We start from the raw sequence: 27,867 nt of genomic DNA on the forward strand, positions 1-27,867 counted from the left end.
CTCCCTCAACTTTAGATATCTGTGGCATTGTGTCGTGTGACAAAACTACACATTTTAGAATGGCCTTTTATTGTCCCCAGCACAAGGTGAACCTGTGTAATGATCATGTTGTTTAATCAGCTGCTAGACATGCCACACCTGTCGGGTGGATAGATTATCTTGGCAAAAGAGAAATGTTTACTAACAGGGACGTAAACAAATTTGTGCACAACATTTGAGAGAAGATTTTTGTGCGTATTGAACATTTCTGTGATCTTTTTATTTCAGCTCGTGAAACAAATGATGAGGCAGATATGCATACAATCGGGGGTAAATTAAATATATAATAAATAAAAAGCAACATGTGGAGAGAGTCATGTGAATAGAGGCACTGCAGATAGTGCTGATGACTGGTCCTTCTGAACCACGCATGAACAAGGGAATCTATATTCGGAGAGCCTGTTTCTGTCCTGGCCTTGACTTTGGTGCAGGGCATGTGATGTCCATAGCCTCTGTCGCAAAACTCCCCGATCTTCTCAAAAAGATACGGTGCTTCTACAGGCAGATCATCTACGGGAGGAATGATGTCAGCATTGCGCAGCAGCTGAAACCTGTTCCCGACTGAGTCTGAACGTTTGATGATGATGACACCAGGCTCCAGAGCATCGAAGCTGTAAAACAGGAAATAACAAAAAAGATTGAGGTAGACATTACAACCTTACACAACATCAATTCACCTCCCAAGTATAGATAAGAAGAATAACCTCATACAATACGATGAAAATGATATTCAGTGCTAGTCCTGCTTGATCTATGGCAGCGCCATGAAGTCAGGTGTTGTTGCCAGCCATAGCTTTCCACCAGCACCGTACCATCCTCCAGTCCAACCAGCTGTGGGATGTTGACCCCTGGCACAGTGCTGTCCTTCACAACACCAGCCATCTCTGACAAAATGCCAGTCGTATTGGAGGTCAATTAAATAATCATAACATGTTGTTTATGCTTTACATACCAAGGTTTGTCATTGATTCCTTGTAGAGCTGCTTTTGTCACATGGCAGCAGCATCTTTCCACCAAGTGTTTTTGTCCTATTATCCTCTGTGTAGTCGTTGATGAAGGTCACGCTCCTCATGCTTTGGGAGTAACCTCTGCTTGGGCCAGCTCTCTTTTTGATGGGAGGAATTAGACCATTCTCCTTCTATGATTGATGGAGGAGAGTCCGGTGTGTGTTCTACTGATGCTGAAAGACACATTCCAGATGCAAATATTTTAGCATTATTATACAATAGATGGTCGTAATCACCGTCAGACACCTGAGTAACTTGATTGGTCGTCAGCTAGCTAGCTAAAAGTGAGCTTTAACTTGGGGTCTTTTGTTTAGACAAAAGTTTATCTTGCTAAACAATGAACCATAATCCCAATCCATAAAATGCTAGCAATACAAACCGATTGTCATTGCTAGCTAAAATGAACCAAATAGGGTCAATGTTAGCTAGTTAGCTAACATTGGGCTATAACTAGCGATGCGAAATGGCATTCCGAGAGAACATCATACACATAATGTTAGCTAGCGAGCCAGTCATCTCACGTCAGCTATCTAGCTAACAGTACGCTTTAACTTGCAATGGAAACAACTTTCTGACAAAATTAGAAAAGTATAATATCTGAAACTGTAGCTAGACTCTTACCGGTATACATGGATGAATGTTTCACAGCAGACTTCAACCCCTTTCATTAAATAAGACGTCCTGTGAACGTTTCTGTTTTGTTTGTACAGATTGCTTGGCCCGCTGTGTCAAGTCACTCTGGTTCACACTGACCGTGTGCAATGCCGTAATAATCATCTTAAACTTTAACCCCAACCCAAACTCGGACCATTTTTACCAGCCCTGGCAGAGCTGTTTCGGCTGTTTTCATGTTATCCAGAGCGTTGGTGACTGTAAATGTGTTCCTGGCAGCAATTTATTTTTTTGCTGACATTTACTGACACCAGCCATATTCAACGGGTGTTCAGCGTTCGTAAATTCATCAGTTATTCTGCACTCTGGCACACTCAGATGTTTACAACTCTCCTGTGAAGTAGTGACCTGCAACATACGCCTAGTTTCCTAAAACGGGTCACATATTTCCTTCTATGTTGCCAGCTATTGTGGCAGACCCAAGGACTCTTAACAGGTTATTGGGTTTGTTATGCTAGCCTTTCTAGGATAGCTTTCATAACGTTGGACTAAGTACAGCAGGCGGTCTACCTGAGAGCTAGCGTTAGCATGTTTCTGTCTAATCATGAGCTCCTGTTAGCACATCTCTCTCCATAATCCATATCCCCAGCTCACTGCACACTCTCCAATGGGCTCCCAACATCTGTTCCCTGGATTATACTCATCCCGCGTCTCTCCTATCTCTTGCTCTCTCTTTCTCACTCTCTTTTTCTGGAACATTCCCCTTTTCCCCCCTCTCAGGAAATTGTACAGGATGCATGTACCTTAGCAGACAGCTCGAAGACAGTTGTTACGTTAGTATAGCTTCAACGGGAAAGACCATTTTCAATACGTATCATTGGCTCCTTTGACTGTCCGCTGTCTCGTTGCTCTTCTACACGATGGTTGATTTCTGGACACTTAGCCATTTGTGTAGCCTCACTTTAAACTAGGGCTGGCACAATTACCGTATAACCGTGTAACCAACGGTTATTGATGAAGACCACCAAGAAAATAAAATAACGGGTGTCTTCGGAAAGTATTCAGACCCCTTGGTTTTTTCCACATTTTGTTACGTTACAGCCTTATTCTAAATTGAATTAAATAAATACACATCCTCAGCAATTTACACAATATCCCATAATGACAAAGTGAAAACAACATTTTTTAAAACAATTTTGCAAATGTATTAAAATGTAAAAAACTGATACCGTATTTACATAAGTATTCAGACCCTTTGCTATGAGACTTGAAATTGAGCTCAGGTGCTTCCTGTTTCCATTGATCATCCTTGAGATGTTTCTACAACTTGATTGGAGTCCACCTGTGGTAATTGAAATTGGAAAGGCACACACCGGTCTATATAATGTCCCACAGTTGACAGTGCATGTCGGAGCAAAAACCAAGCCATGAGGTCGAAGTAATTGTCCGTAGAGCTCCGAGACAGGATTGTGTCAAGGCAGAGATCTGGGGAAGGCTACCAAAACATTTCTGCATCAGTGAAGGTCCCCAAGAACACAGTAGCCTCCATCATTCTTAAATGGAATAAGTTTTTGGAACCACCAAGACTCTTCCTAGAGCTGGCTGCCTAGCCAAACTGAGCAATCGGGAGAGAAGGGCGGGGAGGTAACAGAGCTCCAGGGTTCCTCTGTGGAGATGGTTGTCCTTCTGGAAGGTTCTCCAATCTCTGCAGCACTCCACCAATCAGGCCAATATGGTTGCCAGACAGAATCCACTCCTCAGTAAAAGGCACATGACAGCCCACTTAGAGTTTGCCAAAAGGCGCCTAAAAACTCTCAGACCATGAGGAACAATCATGCTGTGGGGATGTTTTTCAGTGGCAGCGACTGGGAGACTAGTCAGGATCGAGGCAAAGATGAATGGAGTGATCCCTGATGAAAACCTGCTCCAGAGCGCTCAACGACCTTAAGCACACAGCCAAGAAAACGCAGGAGGGGCTTCGGGACAATTCTCAATGTCGTTGAGTGGCCCAACCAGAGCCTGGACTTGAATCCGATCAAACATCACTGGAGAGACCTGAAAATACCTGAGCAGCAACGCTCCCCATCCAACCAGACAGAGCTTGAGAGGATCTGCAGAGAAGAATAGGAGAAACTCCCCAAATACAGGTGTGCCAAGCTTGTAGCGTCATACCCCAGGCTGTAATCACTGCCGAAGGTGCTTCAACAAAGTACTGAGTAAATTATCTGAATACATTATCTGAATGTAAATGTGATATTTCAGCTTTAGATTGATTTAAATAAGTAAAAATGTCTAAACCTCTTTTTGCTTCGTCATTGTGTGTAGATTTAGGGGAGGGGGGGGAGAAATTCAATATGTGGAAAAAGTCAAACGGTCTGAATACTTTCTGAAGGCACTGTATATGTCTATTAGCAGGGTTTCCCATCCCTCTCCTAGGACCCCCCCCCCCCCAACATTTAACATTTTAGCTTTAACTCTAAACTGGCACACCTGATTTCAAATTATTTAAACTAATCACCAAGCCATTTGGCTCATAATTACCTCAACTTTACAAAGCACTGGTGGTGATTTATATAATTATTTATCATTTTATTAACTCGTTTGTTTTTGGGATGAACAACTGACTGAGGACTGTGTGGCGGGGCATTCGTGAGGTTGAGTCCGTTTCTGCGGTAACGGGGACTCTTAATGTGATTTGTTGCTCCTTGCTGAAATTGAGAATGTTCATTCAAATGATGTTAGAACTGATGTGGTGCTTGCAATGGAATGCCATTTTTTTTGTCTTGTTAAGTGAGTCTAATCAACAAATCACAGCATATATTGATGTGTACATATATTGATCCTGCTTTTACTTCATACTTTGCTGCTGTGGGCAGAGCCGGAAGAAGAACTGTGACATCCCACTCCCTCATTTTCTTCAGTTTAAATGGAAATCAATGAACAAAGTAGACCCCCAGCTGCTATCGAATTAGTGTCTATTGGAGAGCCACCGCCCTTACGTTTACCATTTTTCTCTCCAATGGTAAACGGCCTGAGTATATGGGTACACTCGCAATGGCTGCCAGTCAACCCATTATGCCGTCGTTGATTTGAATGGGGACGGCCATGCTATTCGTTCTATTTCTATGGTTGCACACGCAGTCAGGAGCGCACATTTCTGTGTTTTTGTTGTTGTTGCTATTTGAACGGTTATTACGGTGAACTCTGTCATTTGGCTGGCCAATTACGGTCATCCAAAATGCCATGACGGTCACAGCCCTACTTTAAACTCTACCTTTTCATTTTGACTGGGCTATTATGTCCGGGGCGAAAAACTCTTATGTCGACAACACAGTGCACCAAAAAAAAAAAAAAAGAGATTGTCCTTGCTATCACTCAAGACATACTATCCCGACATCACTCGTACTGCACACAGTTGTCTTGATTGTATAATGTACTGCCTGTACAGTATACGGCCTCCTTGTCAGTCTCTGCATGTGTTGCGCAACTGGCATGAATTAAACAAACGTGTTATCCCAGTTGATTTCTCCCACGGCCGCTGCTGTGTTGTGTAATTATTCATGTGCGCGAGAACTGCTGCTCGGTGTGGGAGTTCAGGATCTCTAAAGATGTGGTGTGTATTGACACACTAGATGTGTGTTCTGTTCATGTCCATTTTCAGTAAAAGTCAGGCCTTGGCTTTGTTACTATGCTCATACTCATTTTATTCAGGGCTATGTTGTGTTCAGTACAGATTAGTTTAACTCAGACCAGTCACCTGTATTTGCACAAGTCACCCATCTTTGCACATAATACCACTTTATACCTAAGCAAGTTAAACATGTCTTTGTGTCATAGACTGCACAACTGCAGCACACCCACACACAAAGACAGAATGAAATGGCCTAGCGCAGGAAATGTATTGTCTAAATGGGCTTGATTCAATCGGGGCCTGCTGACTTGGTGACCGGCCAATCAGATTTAGATGAGATTGAAGCCATTAGGCATTTTAATTGGAGGCCAGTTCCATCATGGGCTGAGCCAGTGAATCGGATCTGCACTCTGCAGCAGTGACCTCACCAACTTGATCCAGTTAGCCTTGCTAGCTATCATCTATCAAACTAATACTTTATCTAGTCAAGAAGAGTACACAAAACATTAGGAACACCTTCCTAATATTGAATTGCACCAGCGTTTCTGCTACTCCAGAGTCCAATGGCGGCAAGCTTTCCATCACCCCTCCCGACGCTTGTGTGTGCGACTGCTCGGCTACGGAAACCCATTTCATGAATCTCCCGACGAACAGTTCTTGTGCTGACGTTGTAGTTAGGAACTCAGTTTAGAGTTTCTTAACCCGAGGACAGAAAATGACACTTTTTATTTTTTATCTTGTGTGGCCTACCACTTTGCGGCTGAGCTGTTGTTGCTCCTAGACGTTGCCACGTCATAATAACAGCACTACTATATATATAGTGTATAACCAATGTTCAGTGCCGCTCTTCGGACCTTGTTGAAGACCGAATGAGTTCGAAACCCCTGAGCTCGACCTTGCTGGAAGGCCAGCAGAACCAGTTAGACTTGTGGTCTCCAACCTTTTTTTGTATAGCTTTCAAATAGGCACGTTCTTCTCTTCTCTACCCTGCAACTCTTCCCCGGGTCCTTTGTGTACAAGATATGTGTTTTCTGGAAACAAGGGCAGGAAGTACTGCTGAATGATTAACCAAAATGTTTATTTTTCAGTTCAATGATTTAAATTCCATTTTGTTATTTTTTTGTTGTTGTCTGTGTGCTCAATGCCCAGTTTCTCCAGAGATTAATCAGATCAAGCCCGAACTTTGCAATGTAGTAGGGAGTTGTAGTTTCCACCAGGCCAATATTCTACATAGTTTAGTGCAATTGTTTTCATAAGTAACTACAGTGACCACAATCCATTGCGCGCCTACTTGTCTGGTCCGTGTGTGGCAGACGCAGAGAGGGAGAGAAGAGACTAAAGACATGAGATCGAGAAGGATAGAGAAGTTGCATCAAGGTGTCTCTACATGAAAATACTTGATCTAGGAGGTTGATAGTTGGTATTCAGCAGTCATAAATGTAGGCCTTGTTTAGAAGAACTACAGAAATAGCGATTTTTGTCAGATGGCATAAGCAGCAGCTCTGTAGAGATGAATTATAAAGTCACCTAATCATTACACAACTGAAATGTTTTATTAAAGTTATGTGAATAAATTATGGTTAGTAATTGATTGTATTAATGATTTTATTCTGGGTTACAGAAAACCGTGATTTTTTTTTTTTTCTTCCATAACCGAACCGACTTCAAATAGGAAGTGTGTCATTTTTTGCAAAGCTTTGTGATTGGTTCACTCGAGTGAGCCTTGCGCGTCAGTCACAGCACGTAAGAGCGTAGTGCCAATGCCACCTTTTTAGGATTACCACTATGTTTTCACAGAGACGCGGGCAGAGTTTAAAAAAGAAAGAAAATACCACAATCATAACTAGCTCACTAGGTGGGTTTAACTGTACCATGATTTTTACTCCCCTTTCACCTTTCAGATATAAAGAAAAGGCGGTATAAAGAATAAGGTAAAGATTGCGGGGTTTCGTCGAGCTATAACTGGTTCCATTCCATCTCCAGAAAGCACAAGAAAGAGGATTTTATACACTCACCATCTCCGATTTGTTTTCAGATGTTTCTGTAGTTAGAAACCGAGAAGGTTTAGCCTTCCTGGTACAATATTTGGCTGAAAGATGATCTGAGAAATGAAGCTAATTGATTGCACCCACATTTCATTGTTTAGCTTCATTTCTCAGTATCTGTTTAACTACGGAAACTATTTCATGCCTTGCTGAAATGAAACGGAACGACCCAGGAGTCCAGTACAAATGCAGCTTCCTTACAAAATGTCTGCTTCCTCCCTTTGTGCCTCGATCGATAACAGGAACTGAGATCCTAATTACCGTGGCAGATATTGCAGCATTCTAACACAAGATGGCATCAGAAGGGCTACTTTATTTTTTTATTTTACCTTTATTTAACTAGTCAAGTCAGTTAAGAACAAATTCTTATTTTCAAAGACTGCCTAGGAACAGTGGGTTAACTGCCTGTTCAGGGGCAGAACGACAGATTTGTACCTTGTCGGCTCGAGGATTTGAACTTGCAACCTTCCGGTTACTAGTCCAACGCTCTAACCACTAGGCCACCCTGCCGCCCCTAATACTCCACTATAGGTGGAGTACTGTGGATTCATAAATCCTTTGGATGCTATGGTGGATCTCGCAGCATCCTACACACTAGCTAGCACAATAAAGGGCCACAGCAAGAGAAAGAGTAGCTTAGCATAGCGTTAGTGTAGCCTCAGGCGGTAGAGCTGTTCCATAGATTCCATTAGCCTAGCTACGCTATCTCTGGTGGCTGTTCCCCCTCACAGTGAGACCCCCAGTTGGGATACAGCCTGCAGCAGACTTATTCCATCACTTCACTGTGACAGTAATTAAAGCTTTGATTCTCTCTCTACCTCCCTCCCCCCTAACTCTTTCAGGTTTTTTTTCTACTTTGTCGTTCTGCATGTCGCTCCCTTTGGAAAGAGATCAGTGTCATCTGTTGAAAAAAAGATTGCTTTTGGTTAAAATTATGATTTACAGTACTGTTGCTAAATGGCACAGGGTTGCTTGGCAGGCATTTTGCTTGAGTGAACAAAACTATGTTTTGACTTCTGATGTCAATTAGAAACAGTGGGCCATCACCGACGATGAGAAATGAGAACGAATGGGGCTGGCACACTTAATTATTGCTCCAGAAATGTGTTTGATGTGCACACGCTATCTGAGCTAAAACATGTTGTCATATTGCCAGGTCGGTCAGATCAGTTAAGCCCAGCTAGACATGCGAGGATAGACATTGATTCATATTTCTGGCATCAGACACCGTCTGACGTAAAAGCATCAACAGTGTTCTGAGTTCTGTGACGAGTGGCGTTGCACATATTTTCGTAACCCCCAATGTTTTTTTTTTTGCGCAAGCGGATTCAGTGGGGATTATCCGGGTCATTGAAAAGACTTGTCAGTTCTTTCTCCCACATGGGGCTTTTGAATAAAAAATAAGATGTCACAATCTGAATCAATGTGTCTTTATTCACTATTCGTTGCTTGTAAATTGCTTGTAAAAACACAAGTCTTTGTACGCGTTAGGGAAACCATCAGGTTAGAACAGGTCTCTAAAGAACTGCCCTCACCCAGCGCAAACACAAGGCCTCTCAAACGAAACGCATTAGATAGAGTCCAATTCACAGTCCGTAGCCTTTTGAAACGAGGCAGTGTCGTGAACCACACAGGTGTGCTATTGAGATTCGCCCCTTTTTCTGAATGGTTCGAGAGGGGGGAAATATAAAGCCGGGGAGTGTTTGGCTGAAGTTTGAACTTGCCCACGGAGTTATCTTTGCTGCACACACAGCCCTGGCCCAACAGGTGTTGCCATTCCAAGGATGTGTCATATTAGAGGGAAGTGTGTGCGTCAGTGCATGCGTACATGTCTGTGTGTGCGTGTGTGCACATGTCTGTGTGGGCTGTGTATACTACATGTGTGGGCTGTGTATACTACACGTGTACATCTGTGTGGACTGTGTATACTACACGTGTACGTCTGAGTAGCTCGAGTGGCTCACAGCTTGCTTACCCATCACCCATACTCCCATATAGGGTGTATGCAGGGTAAGTCTCTCCTAATAGTCTTTCCTCCCTCCAAACCCTCTGTTGTAACTCTCTCTCCCCCGTGTCAAACGCTCTCCCTCATATTCTCATAAATGAACAGTAGCCCGTGTTGCCCTCGTTCCCCTGGCAGTGAGTATGCCGCAGGTTGAGTTAGAATAGAACAACGTCCGCTGTAATAGGCCACCATGAATGAGCTGTAGCACCATACAGCTGTACGTCTTGACTGTGTCTTCCCTTCCAGCAGCAGCAGAGAAGAGATCAAAAGAGCCCTGTTACAGCGCCCGCTCCCTTCTCCAATCATCTTCCTCCCGTTCCCTCTCCTCTCCTCTGTTTCTGGGTTGGCACAGTGCTACAGGGGCATGTGGGATAGGACTCGTACGAGCAAGGAGAAGGGGGGTAGAGGGAGAGAAGGAGAGGGGAGAAAGTGAGATATAAGGGATTGAGCCTTAAGAGAGAGAGGGAGTGGAGCTCTGATGAGACTGTGGAAGGGGGGGTTCCAATTATAGGGGGTTGTTTTTAATGTAGTCCAATTCACTCTTATACAGTGCATTCGAAAAGTATTAAGACCCCTAGACTTTTTCCACATTTTGTTACGTTACAGCCTTATTCTAACACTTATTACGTTTTTATTTTTTTAGTCTACACACAATACCCCATAATGACAAAGCAAAAACAGGTTTTTGGGATGTTGCTAACATATTAAAAACTAAAAACTGAAATATTACATTTACGTAAGTATTCAGACCCTTTACTCAGTACTTTGTTGAAGCACCTTTGGTAGTGATTACAGTCCTCTTGGGTATGACACTACACACCTGTATTTGGGGAGTTTCTCCCATTCGTCCCTGAAGATCCTCTCAAGCTCTGTCAGGTCGCTGCACAGTTATTTTCAGGTTTCTTCTGAGATGTTTCTTCCATTTAAGAATGATGGAGGCCACTGTGTTCTTGAGGACCTTCAATGCTGCAGAAATGTTTTGGTACCTTTCCCCAGATCTGTGACTCGACACAAGCCTGTCTCAGATTTGTACGGACAATTCCTTCGTCCTCATGGTTTGGGCTTTTGATCTGACATGCACTGTCAACTGTGGGACCTTATATAGACAGGTATGTGTCTTTCCAAATCATGTCCAATCAATTAAATTTACCACACGTGGACTCCAATCAAGTTGTAGAAACATTGGAAACAGGATTCACCTGTGCTCAATGTTGAGTGTCATAGCAAAGGGTCTGAATACTTATGTAAATAAGGTATTTATTTTTCTTTTCTTTTTTTTCATAAATTTGCAAAACTGTTTAAAAATCAGTTTTCTCTTTGTCATTATGGGGTATTGTGTGTAGATTGATGAGGGAAAAAATAATTGTATCATTTTTAGAAGGCTCTAACGTAACAAAATGTGGAAAAGTCCAGTGGTCTGAATACTTTCCGAATGAACTGGAAGTCCACTTTGTGACCAACTAGAACCTTTGCTTGCCTTTCCTTTGAGACTCTATGGCTTTTTGATAGACCCCTTTATCATGTTATTGTATACAATTAAGGACCCCCCCCTCCTTGCCCCATCACCTCTCACCGTTTAACCCGGCCCAGCACCTTGTAAACAAAAAAGCTTGGAATGTCTTTGGAGGGTTGACTTTCATCGCGCCATAAAGCACTTTAACAAGCCAAGTCTGTTTTTGTCTGTGCCTTTACTACTTCCTAGTACTTTATCCTAGTGAACACAAACCATTTTTAAACACCGGGTCCCTCGCAATGGCTTTTCTGACCCCCGAGGCAGAGCAGTGTCAGTAATATCTCCTGTCACATTGGAGTCCTGCACATTCAGTCACAGGATGCATCCCTGTTTTGAGGCTAATGGCTATTCCGGACTGAGAGACACGTGTGTCATATGCTTTGCTCACTGGCACTGCATCCGTCCCCCTGATGTGGATCTATTTGGATCAATAAATATTTTGGGTGGATCGATATATTTAAAAAAAATCATATTTTGGGTGGATTGATTTATTATTATTGTTGCTCCTTAATTATTATTATTATTATTATTCTATGTTATTTTTCTATTTTTAAATGTTTTACTTCAGTTTTTTATTTTTGTAAATACTTAACTTGTTTTTCTTATCTGCGTTGTTGGTTAATTAAGGGCTTGAGTTTGAGTTTATTTTATTTTTACAGGGACAGTGCACATTAACTTCTAGCGTCGAGCAATCCCGTATCCGGGAGCGTAATTATAGCCTCAAGCTCATTACCATAACGCAACATTAACTATTCATGAAAATCGCAAATGAAATGAAGGAAATATATTCACTCACAAGCTTAGCCTTTTGTTAACAACACTGTCATCTCAGATTTTCAAAATATGCTTTTCAACCATAGCTACACAATCATTTGTGTAAGAGTATTGATAGCTAGCATAGCATTAAGCCTAGCGTTCAGCAGGCAACATTTTCACAAAAACAAGAAAAGCATTCAAATAAAATAATTTACCTTTGAAGAACTTCGGATGTTTTCAATGAGGACTCAGTTAGATAGCAAATGTTCAGTTTTTCCAAAAAGATTACTTGAGTAGGAGAAATCGCTCCGTTTTGTTCATCACGGGGCGGCAGGGTAGCCTAGTGGTTAGAGCATTGGACTAGTAATCGGAAGGTTGCAAGTTCAAACCCCCGAGCTGATAAGGTACAAATCTGTCGTTCTGCCCCTGAACAGGGGCGTCATTGAAAATAAGAATTTGTTCTTAACTGACTTGCCTGGTTAAATAAAGGTTAAAAAAAAAAAAAAATTAAAAATCATGTTTGGCTAAGAAAAAAATCAGAAAATGCAGTCTCTACAACGCTGAACTTTTACCAAATTAACTCCATAATATCGACAAACATGGCAATTAGAATCAATCCTCAAGGTGTTTTTCACATATCTATTCGATGATAAATTATTCGTGGCAGCTGTGTTTCTCCTCGAAGCAAACGTAAAATACACACAGCTGGAGATTACGCAATAATTGCAACGGAGGACACCAAGCGGCCACCTGGTAGATGTCGTCTCTCAAGGTCAATCTTCCAATGATTTGCCTACAAATACGTCACAATGCTGTCGACACCTTGGGGAAACGACAAAGTCTAAGCTCATTCGTGACCCATACACAGCCATATAAGGAGACATTAGAACACAGCGCATTCAAACTCTGGGGCACTTCCTGTATGAAATTTCATCTTGGTTTCGCCTGTAGCATTAGTTCTGTGGCACTCACAGACAATATCTTTGCCGTTTTGGAAATGTCAGTGTTTTCTTTCCAAAGCTGTCAATTATATGCATAGTCAAGCATCTTTTCGTGACAAAATATCTTGTTTAAAATGGGAACGTTTTTTTATCCATAAATTAAAAGAGCGCCCCCTATATCCAAGAAGTTAATCAACGTTTCAGTAAAAGTGCCGGTTTTAGCCAGCCGGCTAATTTTCAACCGCAGTCCCTGGGCAGGTCATTAAAAACAATTACAATATAGACAATCATTGAGCAGTGAGCATACGCAGAGCAACATAGGACAAGCAAGACATAGCATACAGACAGAGCAACAGGACAAGCAAGACGTAGCATACAGACAGAGCAACATAGGACAAGCAAGACGTAGCATACAGACAGAGCAACATAGGACAAGCAAGACGTATCATACAGACAGAGCAACATAGGACAAGCAAGACGTAGCATACAGACAGAGCAACATAGGACAAGCAAGACGTAGCATACAGACAGAGCAACATAGGACAAGCAAGACGTAGCATACAGACAGAGCAACATAGGACAAGCAAGACGTAGCATACAGACAGAGCAACATAGGACAAGCAAGACGTAGCATACAGACAGAGCAACATAGGACAAGCAAGACATACAGACAGAGCAACATAGGACAAGCAAGACGTAGCATACAGACAGAGCAACATAGGACAAGCAAGACGTAGCATACAGACAGAGCAACATAGGACAAGCAAGACGTAGCATACAGACAGAGCAACATAGGACAAGCAAGACGTAGCATACAGACAGAGCAACATAGGACAAGCAAGACGTAGCATACAGACAGAGCAACATAGGACAAGCAAGACGTAGCATACAGACAGAGCAACAGGACAAGCAAGACGAGCATACAGACAGAGCAACATAGGACAAGCAAGACGTAGCATACAGACAGAGCAACATAGGACAAGCAAGACGTAGCATACAGACAGAGCAACAGGACAAGCAAGACGTAGCATACAGACAGAGCAACATAGGACAAGCAAGACGTAGCATACAGACAGAGCGACATAGGACAAGCAAGACGTAGCATACAGACAGAGCGACATAGGACAAGCAAGACGTAGCATACAGACAGAGCGACATAGGACAAGCAAGACGTAGCATACAGACAGAGCGACATAGGACAAGCAAGACGTAGCATACAGACAGAGCGACATAGGACAAGCAAGACGTAGCATACAGACAGAGCGACATAGGACAAGCAAGACGTAGCATACAGACAGAGCGACATAGGACAAGCAAGACGTAGCATACAGACAGAGCGACATAGGACAAGCAAGACGTAGCATACAGACAGAGCGACATAGGACAAGCAAGACGTAGCATACAGACAGAGCGACATAGGACAAGCAAGACGTAGCATACAGACAGAGCGACATAGGACAAGCAAGACGTAGCATACAGACAGAGCGACAAAGGATAAGCAAGACGTAGCGTACAGACAGAGCAACATAGGACAAAAAGCAGCAAGTAAGTAAGCATTTCACTGTAAGGTGAGCACCTGTTGTATTCAGCGCATGTGACAAATAAAATGTGAATTTATTTGGATTTGGGCGTGGATCTATGTCATTGTGTGTACTTGTATGGTTTGACCCTAATGTGTAGTAAGTACAGGGATCCAGTTGTTTTTTTCAGCACAGCATTCTATTTTGCTCCTTTGTACCAATTCCCTCCTTGCCTGTGCAATTACAAATCCATGCGATTCTAAATACCCAGTTTGACGCTGTTTGTGATGTGTGTGTGTGTGTGTGTGCGCATTTTTTTTAGGATTACGTGAGCGATTGACACCGCGAGTGTGCTGTTAGGATCTGAGTCGGCTCTGTGTGTGTATGTTGGTTTTGGGATTACATGTGGTACGTGTTACAGTAGCCAGTCGTAATGTCACGTCGGAGCTGTGCACTGGTAGCCCCGATGTAAAAATAGGCTGCGCTGCTGAAACAAACGGGGCTGCACCCAGAGTATTGGTCCCTCCATAGAGAGTTGGAAAGAGACTCTCCATAGAGGTAGACAGACGGAGACATTTCAGACAGAGATATTTCAGAAGGACACATTTCAGACAGACGGAGATATTTCAGACAGACAGCTGGACACGTTTCTGACAGACAGGAAATCCTGACTATTTACAGGAAGGGAAAAAAAGAGAGGAGAAGAGTCTCAGATGAAGGAAATCCGGGTTCTTCCTTCGCTCCCCAAAAGTTTCTCCGTTTCCTCCTTCCCCGCTAGACGGAGATAAGACGACAAGAAGCTGAGGCCTCTTATTAAATCAACTTGAGTAAATCCACCATTCCAACCGCTCGCTAATTCAACTTCCATCTCTCTTCCCCAGCGGTTTGGGTAACACAATACCAAGCTATGGAGGAAAGAGATTGACCGATAACTCCTCTGCCTGCCATTTTGGCTTTAGCCATGCGACCGTTGCTAAGTGAGTTAATGGAAATCAGACTTCCTGTTAAAAGTATAGGTTATTTATATGTAGGTTCGGAAACGGACAAAGTGGAGGTATTAGTGTAATGCCAATAAATCTGGCCAGTCTCGTAAACTTTGAAACTGTCCTGTTATTGAGTGAGCTCACCTTTTAGAGAAAGATATTCTATACAAAAACACAAGTAGGTGGGCACCCATTGAAATGAGTGGATTTGGCTATTTCAGCCACACCCATTGCTGACAGGTTTATAAAATCAAGCACACACAGATCGAGCAATCTCCATAGACACAAATTTGCAGTAGAATGACCTTACTGAATAGCTCAGTGACTGTCAACGTGGCATCGTCATAGGATGCCACCTTTCCAACAAGTCAGTTTGTCGATTTTTCTTCCCTGTTAGAGCTGCCTCGGTCAATTGTGAGTGATGTTATTGGGAAGTGGGAAACGTCTCGGAGCAACAACGGCTCAGCCGCGAAGTGGTAGGCCACACATGCTCACAGAACAGGACCGCTAAAGTGCTGAAGCGCGTAAAAATCGTCTGTCCTCGGTTGCAACACTCACTACCAAGTTCCAAATTGCCTCTGAAAGCAACGTCAGCACAATAACTGTTTGTTGGGCGCTTCAGAAAATTGGTCTCCATGGCCGAGCAGCCGCATGCATGCCTAAGATCACCGTGCACAATGCCAAGTGTCGCATGGGGTGGTGTGGACTCTGGCGCCGTGGAAACGCTTTCTCTGGAGTGATGAATCACGCTTCACCATCTGGCAGTCCGACGGACGAATCTGGGTATGGCGGATACGCTACCTGCCCCAAAGTATAGTGCCACCTGTAAAGTTTGGTGGAGGAGGAATAATGGTCTGGGGCTGTTTTTCATGATTAGTTATTAATGCCCATGATTTTGGAATGAGATGGTCGACGAGCAGGTGGCCACATACTTTTGGTCATGTACTGTTATTCCTTCTGAATCAAGAAATAAATTGCCAAACTCACAGCCCTGGTTAATAATAGTATGCCATCTCCAAATCGCCACACTTCCATCCCTGGATATTAAGGATGCATGGCGGAACACCACACCTCAGGTTAACGCTGTGGACTCATCATATGCTTAACCCTATGGGGCCTATTGAAACAGTGTTTTGTAACCCCTTCCCTATTGAACATCACATCACATTTTGTAATTTCAAGTCATTTTATTCAGGATTTAGCCCAATAATATACCTTTTGGGGTGATTTCTTCGTTACCAATTTGTCTCTTGGTGTAAAGTCCCTCGATGCTACCTGCTACTTCATAGTCATAACCAACACAATCACAGCTCCACCTACCCAAGCTAGCATCTACCTTTCATCACTCAACCGCCTCAGCTATTGTATCAATGTTTGTGTTACATTCCTGGCCCATGTAAAAACCACTGTTTGCTGTGTTGACGCAGACAAGCCAAGGCTCTCTACAATGAAAGCTGGTGTTACGGTCTATTCTGCATTCCAAATGGCACCTTTTCCCCTATATAGTGTACTACTTTTGACCAGGTTGTGTGTTTCAGGGAATAAGGTGCCGTTTGAGACACACCCTGCAACTTCTATTGTAATCAGATGGTGTTTTTGTTCTTTTGGGGCCGTCTGAGTTCAGATCAGTCCGGCTGCAGGTATCAGTGCCTGGTCTGCTGGACTGACTTTGGCACGGACAGCCGCTCTTTCACATCCAGAATAAGCAGTTTTCCAGAGCAGAGAGCTCTCTCCCTCTTTCTCTCTTTCTTTCCTGCTCTCCCCCTCTTCCTCTCACTCACACACTGTGACACAGTATGCATGTCACGCAACACAAATTCTGACCCGTAACTTTTCTGGCTCTTTTTCACATGACCAACTCTCTCACACAGACACGTGCTAGAGCGCGCACACTTGAATTCGCAAATCTTTTAGCAATTCATAAATCGCTCGGAGCCTCTCTCCTCGCATATGTAAATGCGCGCGCGTGCACACACACCGCTGACTTTGCTTCAGTAGATCTCCTGGTGGAATGTTCTTCACAAGCTAAGGTTAGAACCACTGCGCCGTCTTACCATCAGCAGCGTAGCTTTGGGTAATTAAATCACCATTTACCATTCCTTTAGTAATATTTTAGGGGGGAATTTATGCATTTGCGTTTCCGACCTTACATTTCAAAGCATTTATGCACAACTCTATATATTTACACACACACACATATTTATATATATAAATATATACAGTGGGGCAAAAAAGTATTTAGTCAGCCACCAATTGTGCAAGTTCTCCCACTTACAAAGATGAGAGAGGCCTGTAATTTTCATCATAGGTACACTTCAACTATGACAGACCCACTGTATATATTTATTTATATATTTATTCATAGAGAGAGAATGGCAAGAGTGTGCAAAGCTGTCATCAAGGCAAAGGTTGGCTACTTTGTAGAATCTCCAATATATTTGGATTTGTTTAACACTTTTTTTGGTTACGACATGATTCCATGTGTTTACATAGGAATAACATAGGAATAATAATGTATGTGTGTGTGTATATAGGGTTGTGCATGACTACTTTGAAATATACAAATATATATATGTGTGTGTAAATATATAGGGTTGTGCATGACTACTTTGAAATATACAAATATATATATGTGTGTGTAAATATATAGGGTTGTGCATGACTACTTTGAAATATACAAATATATATATGTGTGTGTAAATATATAGGGTTGTGCATGACTACTTTGAAATATACAAATATATATATATGTGTGTGTAAATATATAGGGTTGTGCATGACTACTTTGAAATATACAAATATACAAATATATATATGTGTGTGTAAATATATAGGGTTGTGCATAACTACTTTGAAATATACAAATATATATATATATAGGGTGTGTGTAAATATATAGGGTTGTGCATAACTACTTTGAAATATACAAATATATATTTATGTGTGTGTAAATATATAGGGTTGTGCATGACTACTTTGAAATATACAAATATATATATATGTGTGTAAATATATAGGGTTGTGCATGACTACTTTGAAATATACAAATATATATATGTGTGTGTAAATATATAGGGTTGTGCATAAATGCTTTGAAATATACACACACACACAGTACCAGTCAAAAGTTTAGACACACCTATTCATTCAAGGGTTTTTCTTTACTATTCCTATGTTCTACATTGTAGAATAATAGTGAAGACATCAAAACTATGAAATAACACATGGAATCATGTCGTAACCAAAAAAAGTGTTAAACAAATCAAAATATATTTGAGATTCTTCAAAGTAGCCAACCTTTGCCTTGATGACAGCTTTGCACACTCTTGCCGTTCTCTCAACCACTTGTTGGGTTGCTACATGATCCCATCGGTGTTATTTCAATGTACAATGTAGAAAATAGTAAAAATAAAGAAAAACCCTTGAATGAGTAGGTGTCCAAACTTTTTTGACTGGTACTGTGTGTGTGTGTATAAATCTATGTTTTAATTTAAAGTGTGCAACTTTTTAAAACCAAGATAAATCACTATAGAGCTCTCTACTAAGTTGAAATGGGTGAGGAATGACTTGGAGTACCGTGCCAATTGTAAAACTTCTAGGTCATGATAAGACTTCAGAGGGAACCATTTAGGGAGCTTGGGATTTGAGGTGTGGACTTCAGGAAATAGGTGCAGGGCTCTCAAATGGCAACTCTTCCTTTTATATAGAGTAATGATGCACTATGTAGGGAATAGAGTGCCATGTGGTACACAGCCCAGGTCCATTAATGTAGATATAGCCCTATACAGTATGTATGGAGGCTAGCCAGAACTGCTGAAACAAAAGTATTGCAGAAAATCTAATTCAATTAATAGAAAATGATGCTGTGACTTGTAGCACCATATTTATTATAGAATCATCAACTGGACTGATGGTTAGATATAGGATAAGGAACCATGGGAAAACGTATGCATATGGCAAATCAAATCAAACTTTATACAACACGTGTAGTAGACCTTACCGTGAAATGCTTACTTATGATCCCTTAACCAAGAGTGCAGTTCAAGAAAGGGTTAAGAATTGTTTTACCAATAAAACCAATGTAATCAAGAAAAAAAGTAACAAAGTAAAATAACAATAACGATACTATATACATGGGGTACAGGTGAGTTGAGGTAATTTGCACATGTAGGAAGGGGTGAAGTGACGATGGATAGATAATAAGTAGCAGCAGTGAAAAAACAAAGGGGGGTGTCAATGTACATAGTATGGTGGCCATTTGATTAATTGTTCAGCAGGTTTATGGCTTGAGGGTAGAAGCCGTTAAGGAGCCTTTTGGTCCTAGACTTGGCGCTCCGGTACCGCTTGCCGTGCGGTAGCAGAGAAAACAGTCTAAGACTTGGGTGACTGGAGTCTCTGATAATTTTTTGGGCTTTCCTCTGACACCGCCAAGTATATAGGTCCTGGATGGCAGGAAGCTTGGCCCCAGTGATGTACTGGGCTATACGTACTACCCTCTCTAGCGCCTTACGGTCAGATGCCGAGCAGTTTCCATACCAGGCAGTGATGCAACCAGTGAGGATGCTCTCGTTGGTGCAGCTGTTTAACTTTTTGAGGATCTGAGGACCCATGGCAAATCCTTTCAGTCTCCTGAGGGGGAATAGGCTTTGTCGTGCCCTCTTCACGACTGTCTTAGTGTGTTTGGACCATGATAGTTGTTGGTTATGTGGACACCAAGGAACTTGATGCTCTCAACCCACTCCTCTACAGCCTCGTCGATGTTAATGGGGGCCCGGTCTCTGACCTCCCTATAGGCTGTCTCATCATTGTCTGTGATCAGTCCTACCACTGTTGTGTCATCAGCAAACTTAATGATGGTGTTGGAGTCATGTTGGCCACGCAGTTGTGGGTGAACATGGAGTACATAAGGGGGCTGAGCACACACCCCTGAGGGGCCCCTGTGTTGAGGATCAACGTAGTAGATATGTTGTTGCCTAACCAATACCACCTGGGTGCGGCCCATCAGGGAGTCCAGGATCCAGTTGCAGAGGGAGGTGTTTAGTCCTAGGGTCCATAGCTTCGTGATGAGCTTTGTGGGCACCATGGTGTTGAACGCTGAGCTGTAGTCAATGAACAACATTCTTGCGTAGGTGTTCCTTTTGTCCAGGTGGGAAAGGGCAGTGTGGCGTGTGATTGAGATTGCGTCATCTGTGGATCTGTTAGAGCGGTATGCAAATGTTGATTATTTATTTTCTATTAAAAATTTTAAAAAATGAAACCTTTATTTACCAAGGCAAGTCAGTTAAGACTGGTGTAGTAGGATTCAATCTTAATCCTGTATTGACACTTTGCTTGTTTGATTGTTCGTCTGATGGCAGAGCGGGATTAGCATCCGGATTAGTGTCCCGCTCCTTGAAAGCGGCAGCTCTAGTCTTTAGCTCAATGCGGATGTTGCCTGTAATCCATGGCTTCTGGTTATGATATGTACGTACGGTCACTGTGGGGATGACGTCGTCAATGCACTTATTGATAAAGTTGATGACTGAGGTGGTATACTCCTCAATGCCATTGAATGAATCCCGGAACATATTCCAGTCTGCTAGCAAAACAGTGGTGTAGCGTAGCATTTGACCACTTCCGTATTGAGTGAGTCACTGGTATTTCCTGCTTTAGTTTTTGGTTGTCAGCAGGATATAATTAAGGTCAGATTTGCCAAATGGAGGGCGAGGGAGAGCTTTGTATGCATCTGTGTTTGTAGTAAAGGTGGTCTAGTGTATTTTTTTTTTCTCCGGTTGCACATGTGACATGCTGGTAGAAATGAGGTCAAAGGGATTTAAGTTTGCCTGCATTAAAGTCCCCGCCCACTAGGAGCACCGCATCTGGATGAGCATTTTCTTGTTTGCTTATGGCCTTATACACATGCATACGCACGCACTGGTACCAACATGAACCAAGAGGGACGTTTAACAGTGCAACTTCTTCAACCATAAATGAGTTACTTATCTTACTGTATGTCGTTCTGTTATTTAACCCATCAATGTGAAGAATTCCATTGCACGAGGCCAGTCACGTTACTGAACACACACTACAGACTCCATCTGCATGGCAACAGTCTTGTCAACCCCGATGTCGTAAAGCCATCAGGGCCCGTAATGAGATTAGGCATAATCTCATCGATTTAAACTGTATAATGATTTATGGGCCTTTGTGTGTTTATGTTGGTATTTGGGGGATTGTGTGTGTTTTATGTGTCTCTCTCTCTCTCTCTCTCTCTCTCTCTCTGTCTCTCTGTGTGTGTGTGTGTGTGTGTTTGTGTGTGCGCTCTGGCACTTACGTGTGTGTGACGCCTCTGTCATACAGTACACACGCGCACACTGGAAAGAGGCCCCGTGTTCAACAGCAGAGTCTCTCAGGATTAACACTTCAAAATAGTGAAGTAGGCTCTTCCCAACAGGCATTGGGCATGTGAAATGGTTCACTAGATTATTAACGTTCTGTGTCAGTCACACTTTGTAACTTGACACGTTATTCTTTCTGTGATTAGACAGAGGCATCACGCACACACACACACGGCGTGTAGCTTGGTTCTTGACTAGAACCAGAGCGGTAAGCGTAACACTAGGCTAACCGCTAACTGCTTGCCCCACTGATGATCGGTAAAGGAACTCACGACTGCAGTCAGGGCTATACTGTACTTATGTCTGGAACAGCACACACAAACCACCCTTCCACACTCTCCCAACTTGGCACACGGCCACAGCCCCTCAGTTCCTGTCAGAGCCAGTTGGGTAATTAACTTTTCATCAGGTAGAGTTAAACCAAGTCTGTAGCCCCCCTCTTCATACTGCAGGCTGACGCTGACAGTCAGAGTGGCTGATGTTGAAAAGAGGCTGGCCGGAGCATTTTATTGGAGCCCCGCAGCGCACAACCCTTTCTGAGCCCAATGGGATCCAGATGTGGCTCTTCAAGCCTGGTGACAATCACAATTTGGGGGCGGGGGGGTGCGGGAGATTCAGGAGTCACTGCCAGACACACACATCCGTGTGTGAGTGGGCGCACACGTTCACATTCAGACACAGACACACGCAGATACTTTAACATATACACTAACACAGGCACACACAAATTCCAACACACAAACATGCAAGCGCACACACATACTCACAGGAGAGAAAACGCTGAAACACACCCACCCATTCATTACAGTGTAGATCTAGTGTGCCCATATGCATTACATACTAGATTGTGTCAGATTAAGTGTTTGTGATACAAGCATGTAGAATTTAGAATGCTAAAGTGATTCATAAGAGGTATTTCAGATCATGTCTTCGCATGGTCTCCGAAACAGGACACTGTTCACTGGTGTCCTAGCTAGCTAGCTACTTCCCTCGCCGTAACGTAACAGGACTGAGTGAAAGCAGTGCTCGGCAGGCCCGGGACGAAGGACACTGCACCGGTGTTCTAGCTAGCTATTTCCCTCGCCATAACGTTAACAGAAGTCCAGACTCTCGTGGTGGCTACCCCATAGTTTATGCTAAGGTAGCCACGCAGAGCGACATACCTATCAATATCACGTCATTCGTCACTATGGGCTGACGGAACTTTGTAACAATGGACCCCGTGCGAATTGGGCAGCCCGTGATAATTGGATAGCCACCCATGCAGAGACATACACATGGTTTTAATGAGTTCATCTGACTCTGGGTAAGTAGTAACGGGGCTTGATTGCCAAAATCTCTCACTATTCCTTTATTACATTTTTTTTGGAGCGGCTGCAACGATTTAGCAGTGACTGCCTGCCGCTGCTAAATTAATGTAGGAGAAATACTATTTCATAACACTCTGCCTACATCACATTAAGCCCTGAGGGTCCCTCTTTCAGACACTGCGTGTTAGCCGCCATCTGTCTGTATTCCAAATGGCACCATATTCCCTTTTAAAGTGCATTACTTTTGACCAGTTTCCATAGGACTGTGGTCAAATGTAGGGCACTATATAGAGAATAGGGTGCCATTTGGGATGCACACTGCCCTAATCAGCGATGGCATTTCACACAAAGGTGATGCTGTGGGATTTTCTAAACAAGTCTGAGTGGAGGTGATGGCTCAGAGCCATTATAATTCTCTCCCACAGCAGGCTTTGATCCAGGATGACATGTTTTCTATGTGGGAGAGTTTCAGAAAAAAAAACTACAGTGGTTCGTCCTTTAAAATTTGCAGCGTTCTGCGGCGCAGCTTGCATGGTGCCGCAGAATTCTATTGCACGTTATTTAAGTGTGAACCACTGGTACCATTTAATACTAGTTAGTGCTAGTTTGACCACCAGAGGGCATCTTTGAGAAGCATTTAATAGCCTTCAATCGTGGCTGTACTAGAGAATTTCAAACCTGTTTTTGTAAGAACATAGTATATGGGACTGATTTTGCTTAATATTATGGTGTTTCTATTCCAAGAAAAACGAAAATCCTCTGGGTTTCCGTTAGGATGGAACAGAAAATATGGCACTATACAATGTGGAGGTCGGGAGTACAGTACTGGGGTATTTAGCTAAAGAATCCCCGTGTCGTGCAGGCACGCGGGAGACCGGGGTTCAATTCCCCGATGGGGAGGAAGGAGTAGGCTGTCCTTGTTAATGAGAATTTGTTCTTAACTAACTTACCTAGTTAAATAAAGGTTACACTAAGAGCATAACATTTCCACACCCTAATTTTCTAATTCTAGTCTAACCAATACCCAAATGGAGATTCCGTGAAAATAAAAATCTCATTGATTTATCAACACCAGTCCCCATGCTTGTCTCAGAGCAGCACGAAACGGTGCAAAATAGTTGTAGGCTATTGCTTCAAATCCAATTGCTTCTAACTTCAATATGCCCTTTAAATAAATAAGACCTACACCACTTTTAACAGCACATTACTCAACACTAGTGAGACTCAAGTCGCCTACAGTTTATCGAAGAAAAAAAAAATCACGTGACTCTCTGCCAATAATTACATATTGAGGATTGGAGGCTATTTCTGTAATTCAGTGATATTTATTCCCATAGTATTTCGTTATGGATCCATAACTAAATTAACATCGGCATTTTGAAAGCGTTTTTATCATTATTTTATTAACAAAAGCATAAAGATGCCATTATTAGTTACATTATTTTAGTTTGAACTTGCAGACACTAAGAACAGTGGGAACGTTTCCCTAGTCAGCTCCGTTATTAGTGCAATGCCCCTTAAAGTGTTGCCAGTGTGGCGGGGTGGGGGTCAACCCCCCACTCAAATAAAAACATTAGTGTAACAACAGTTTTGGTAAGTAATACTGAGGTTGTGCACAATTATACATTTCTATTTAGGTTTATTTCGCCCATTCATTGTCAGTTAGAGACACAGTAGGACCCAAAATCATAATCAGTGCTCGTACTAAACCACAAATGACCTCTAAATCCCGCAGCAAAATCACAAAACCTTTAGTGGAGCGACCACTGTACATCACACCAGATGCATATTCTGTAGTCATCGCTGATGTCATATGTCCAGTAGCTAACTTGAATCTTCCGCAAATAAGAGTAAATGGCCATTGGGAGAGCAACACACACACACACACACACACACACACACACACACACACACACACACACACACACACACACACACACACACACACACACACACACACACACACACACACACACACACACACACACACACACACACACACACACACACACACACACACACACACACACACACACACACACACACACACACACACACACACACACACACACACACACACACACACACACACACACACACACACACTATAACAAGAGAGCGGGGAGGGGGTGAAAAAGTAGGCCCTGTCATTTTCATAGGCTACTGTAAAAGTGATGTTAATACTATCACACAATGAGTGTGTAATGCAAATGAATGTGCTGCACAAATGAATGTGCTCCCCCTACATTCAGGAGGAGATCCGTCTGACTTGTATAATTACGGCCCAATCTCCCAAGTTATCTTGCTTAGCCAAGGTACTAAAAGTATTGCACTGACTGTTGACCAATAGGTTTGAAGCTTTGAAATGTTGTGGCTTTTAAACTCATTTCCTTGCAATTCTATACATTTTGTCATAGGGTGTAAACAAAATGTTGTGGCTTTTAAACTCATTTCCTTGCAATTCTATACATTTTGTCATAGGGTGTAAACAAAATGTTGTGGCTTTTAAACTCAAATTCTATACATTTTGTCATAGGGTGTAAACAAAATGTTGTGGCTTTTAAACTCATTTCCTTGCAATTCTATACATTTTGTCATAGGGTGTAAACAAAATGTTGTGGCTTTTAAACTAATTTCCTTGCAATTCTATACATTTGTCATAGGGTGTAAACAAAATGTTGTGGCTTTTAAACTCATTTCCTTGCAATTCTATACATTTTGTCATAGGGTGTAAACAAAATGTTGTGGCTTTTAAACTCATTTCCTTGCAATTCTATACATTTTGTCATAGGGTGTAAACAAAATGTTGTGGCTTTTAAACTCACCTGCAATTCTATACATTTTGTCATAGGGTGTAAACAAAATGTTGTGGCTTTTAAACTCATTTCCTTGCAATTCTAGAGGCTGAGAAACCTGAATTTAAAAAAAAAATGTTGACATGGGCTAGTTGATCTGGACATTCCTGACAAGTTAGAAATAGCTCTCGGAAATGATGATGCACTACCCAATTTACAAATTGCACCTTGTGCAGTCTACTAGTACAACTTTCAAGAGTAAGTTTAAAGCCGGACTGAGTTCCTTAAAAAAAAAGTTTTTTTAATAATAATTGGGTGGCTGGTCGGGGGACCCCCTCACCCCTCCTACTGACCCCTCCCACACTTTGGGAATCACTGCTCTAACTCACTATCACATGTCTGATGGGCTACATACTCACTCATTGGATAGCTCTGTCATCGAACGGGTACCCGCCTATACATATCTGGGCGTTTGGAATGATAAATATCTGGGCATTTTGGAATTGATAAAGATCTAAAGTTTTATAGAAAACATACCGATGAGCTAGTTAAAAAGCTAAGAATTTAAAGTAGGCTGCTTTTTTTAGAAATAGATTTAGCCTCTCCCTGAACAGCAGGAAGCAGATTGTGCAGTCAACTTTCCTGCCAGTTCTTGACTATGGTGACAGCATTTACCAGAATCTAGTAAAAAGATAACTACCAAGACAGCTATAAATATGTTACATTCCATTTTAAACCATTGGATGCCGTCTACCGTAGCGCCCACAGTTTTAATACTCACTACTGCATCCTGTATCAGAATGTCGGCTGCGCTCAAGTCCTGTAGATCACTTCATTACTCCCTTCTTGTTTACAAAGCTCTGCTCCACAAGCTTTCAACATACCTCATTTCCCTGTTCAAATATACAAATATGAGATAGCATATCCGTTTGCAGGGTTGGTTAACCCTTGAGGTCCTGCTCGTCTCCACAAAGTTTGGTAAATCCGCCTATAGTTTTTAACGCACCGCAGTTAGGGAATACCATAAAAAAACAAATTACACCTGGATTTCCTGGTGCTGATAGGGCAGTTTACTGAAGTGTGCAATTGTTTCAATTGACTCTTAGAACGTGTTGTAATAACCTGATGTAATGTATTTATAGCTGTCTTGGTAGTTATCTTTATGTTGTATGTGTTGGATGGAATTTTTGTCCTCAGGGCACCATTGTAAATGAGACGCTGGTCTCAATTGGGCTTCCCTGAGTAAATAAATAATAAATGATAACCGAGTGAAGCTTGTCTTGTTGTTTTAGTATTCTACACACGGTATTGGTACAACATTCAAAGTTTTTTTTATTTATTTAATTTTTTAGGCCTATCTGAAATGCAGGCATATACACCAACTGTCATTTTGCACAGAAGAAAGCATGTGATGTTGAGAGAAGCCACAGGAAAATGGGTAGCCCAAGATGCGTCACCTCAGAGCATAACCAATAGGCTACATTGGTCATTGACCTTATACCTGTGAAATAACGCAAAGAATAACAGATACCTTTTAAAAGATGCAATGGGGTAAAAGGAAAAGGCCTAAACTATACATTACCATAAAGAATTAGCCAAACAACCAGTAGGCTTACATGAGGGAAAGACAATGAATTCATTATTCTTGCACGGTGGCCAGGGCCATAAAGGTTGTAGCTTACCATTTAGACAAGTTGCAGCCTCCTCCATGCTGTGTTGAACCTCCTGAGAAGTTTCTGATTCCAGTCTCCTTCCTGGCAGAATGTACTTGTTCGGTCCCCCTAAAATGCCAGCTGGAACAGCTGGGCTTTTCGTTGATGTAACAAGCTGTGTCTGTGTTCACTAAACAACCTTCTTCAGAGTGGAGAAGGAATTTCCACACATTGCCCTCGATGTCCCAAATGTAATCCAAATTCACGTTTCCGCCCGCCCGCCGTATCTTTTGAAGAAAACTGAGTGGGGTCCGTTTGTTGTTGCTGGCTGTGGTTGTGATTTCGCTTTGCAAGAATCAATCAACTCTGCTTCCACTTGTTCAGTTTTGCTTAGGTCCAACAGGTTGTCAGGTGCTAGTGGCTGGGGGTAACGGAGATTCAGGTGCTTGCTGTGATGTTGTCCTTGTGCTGTTGGTGCCCATGCCCTGGTGCTTCTCAATCAAATTGGCCACCAGGTAGCGCGGGAGATGGGCGGGTTTTACATTTTCTGCCTGGCTCCTCAACCTCGTGGTGCGGTCAGCCAGCTGCTCGGTGAGCTCGGCAGAACATTCAACATGGTGGACCTCCGTGTTTTGTTCTTGGCAGTGGCAAGATTAGCCAGCTAATATTATTCAGCTCTAC

At 42.4% G+C, this 27,867-nt stretch overlaps 1 protein-coding gene and 1 long non-coding RNA gene across 15 annotated transcripts in view; one reads left to right on the forward strand and one right to left on the reverse strand.

The window, feature by feature from the left end:
* The window catches only part of myo9ab (myosin IXAb), a 229,007-nt gene that overhangs the window by 74,638 nt on the left and 126,502 nt on the right, over positions 1-27,867 (forward strand). The gene's annotated exons all lie outside the window — the stretch shown is intronic.
* Positions 226-27,818, reverse strand: LOC118396384 (uncharacterized). Of its 4 annotated transcripts, none has more exons than XR_008066242.1 (3): positions 27,217-27,818; positions 992-1,219; positions 226-650 (listed from the first exon to the last, which is right to left on the reverse strand). It is a non-coding gene; the product is annotated as an uncharacterized LOC118396384 (long non-coding RNA). The 4 variants fall into 4 exon arrangements; XR_004828185.2 differs by lacking the exon at positions 27,217-27,818 and adding an exon at positions 2,462-4,082; XR_004828184.2 differs by lacking the exon at positions 27,217-27,818 and adding an exon at positions 1,668-4,082.

The sequence above is a fragment of the Oncorhynchus keta genome, chromosome 17 (genome assembly GCF_023373465.1).
Source record: "Oncorhynchus keta strain PuntledgeMale-10-30-2019 chromosome 17, Oket_V2, whole genome shotgun sequence".
Taxonomy (NCBI): domain Eukaryota; kingdom Metazoa; phylum Chordata; class Actinopteri; order Salmoniformes; family Salmonidae; genus Oncorhynchus; species Oncorhynchus keta.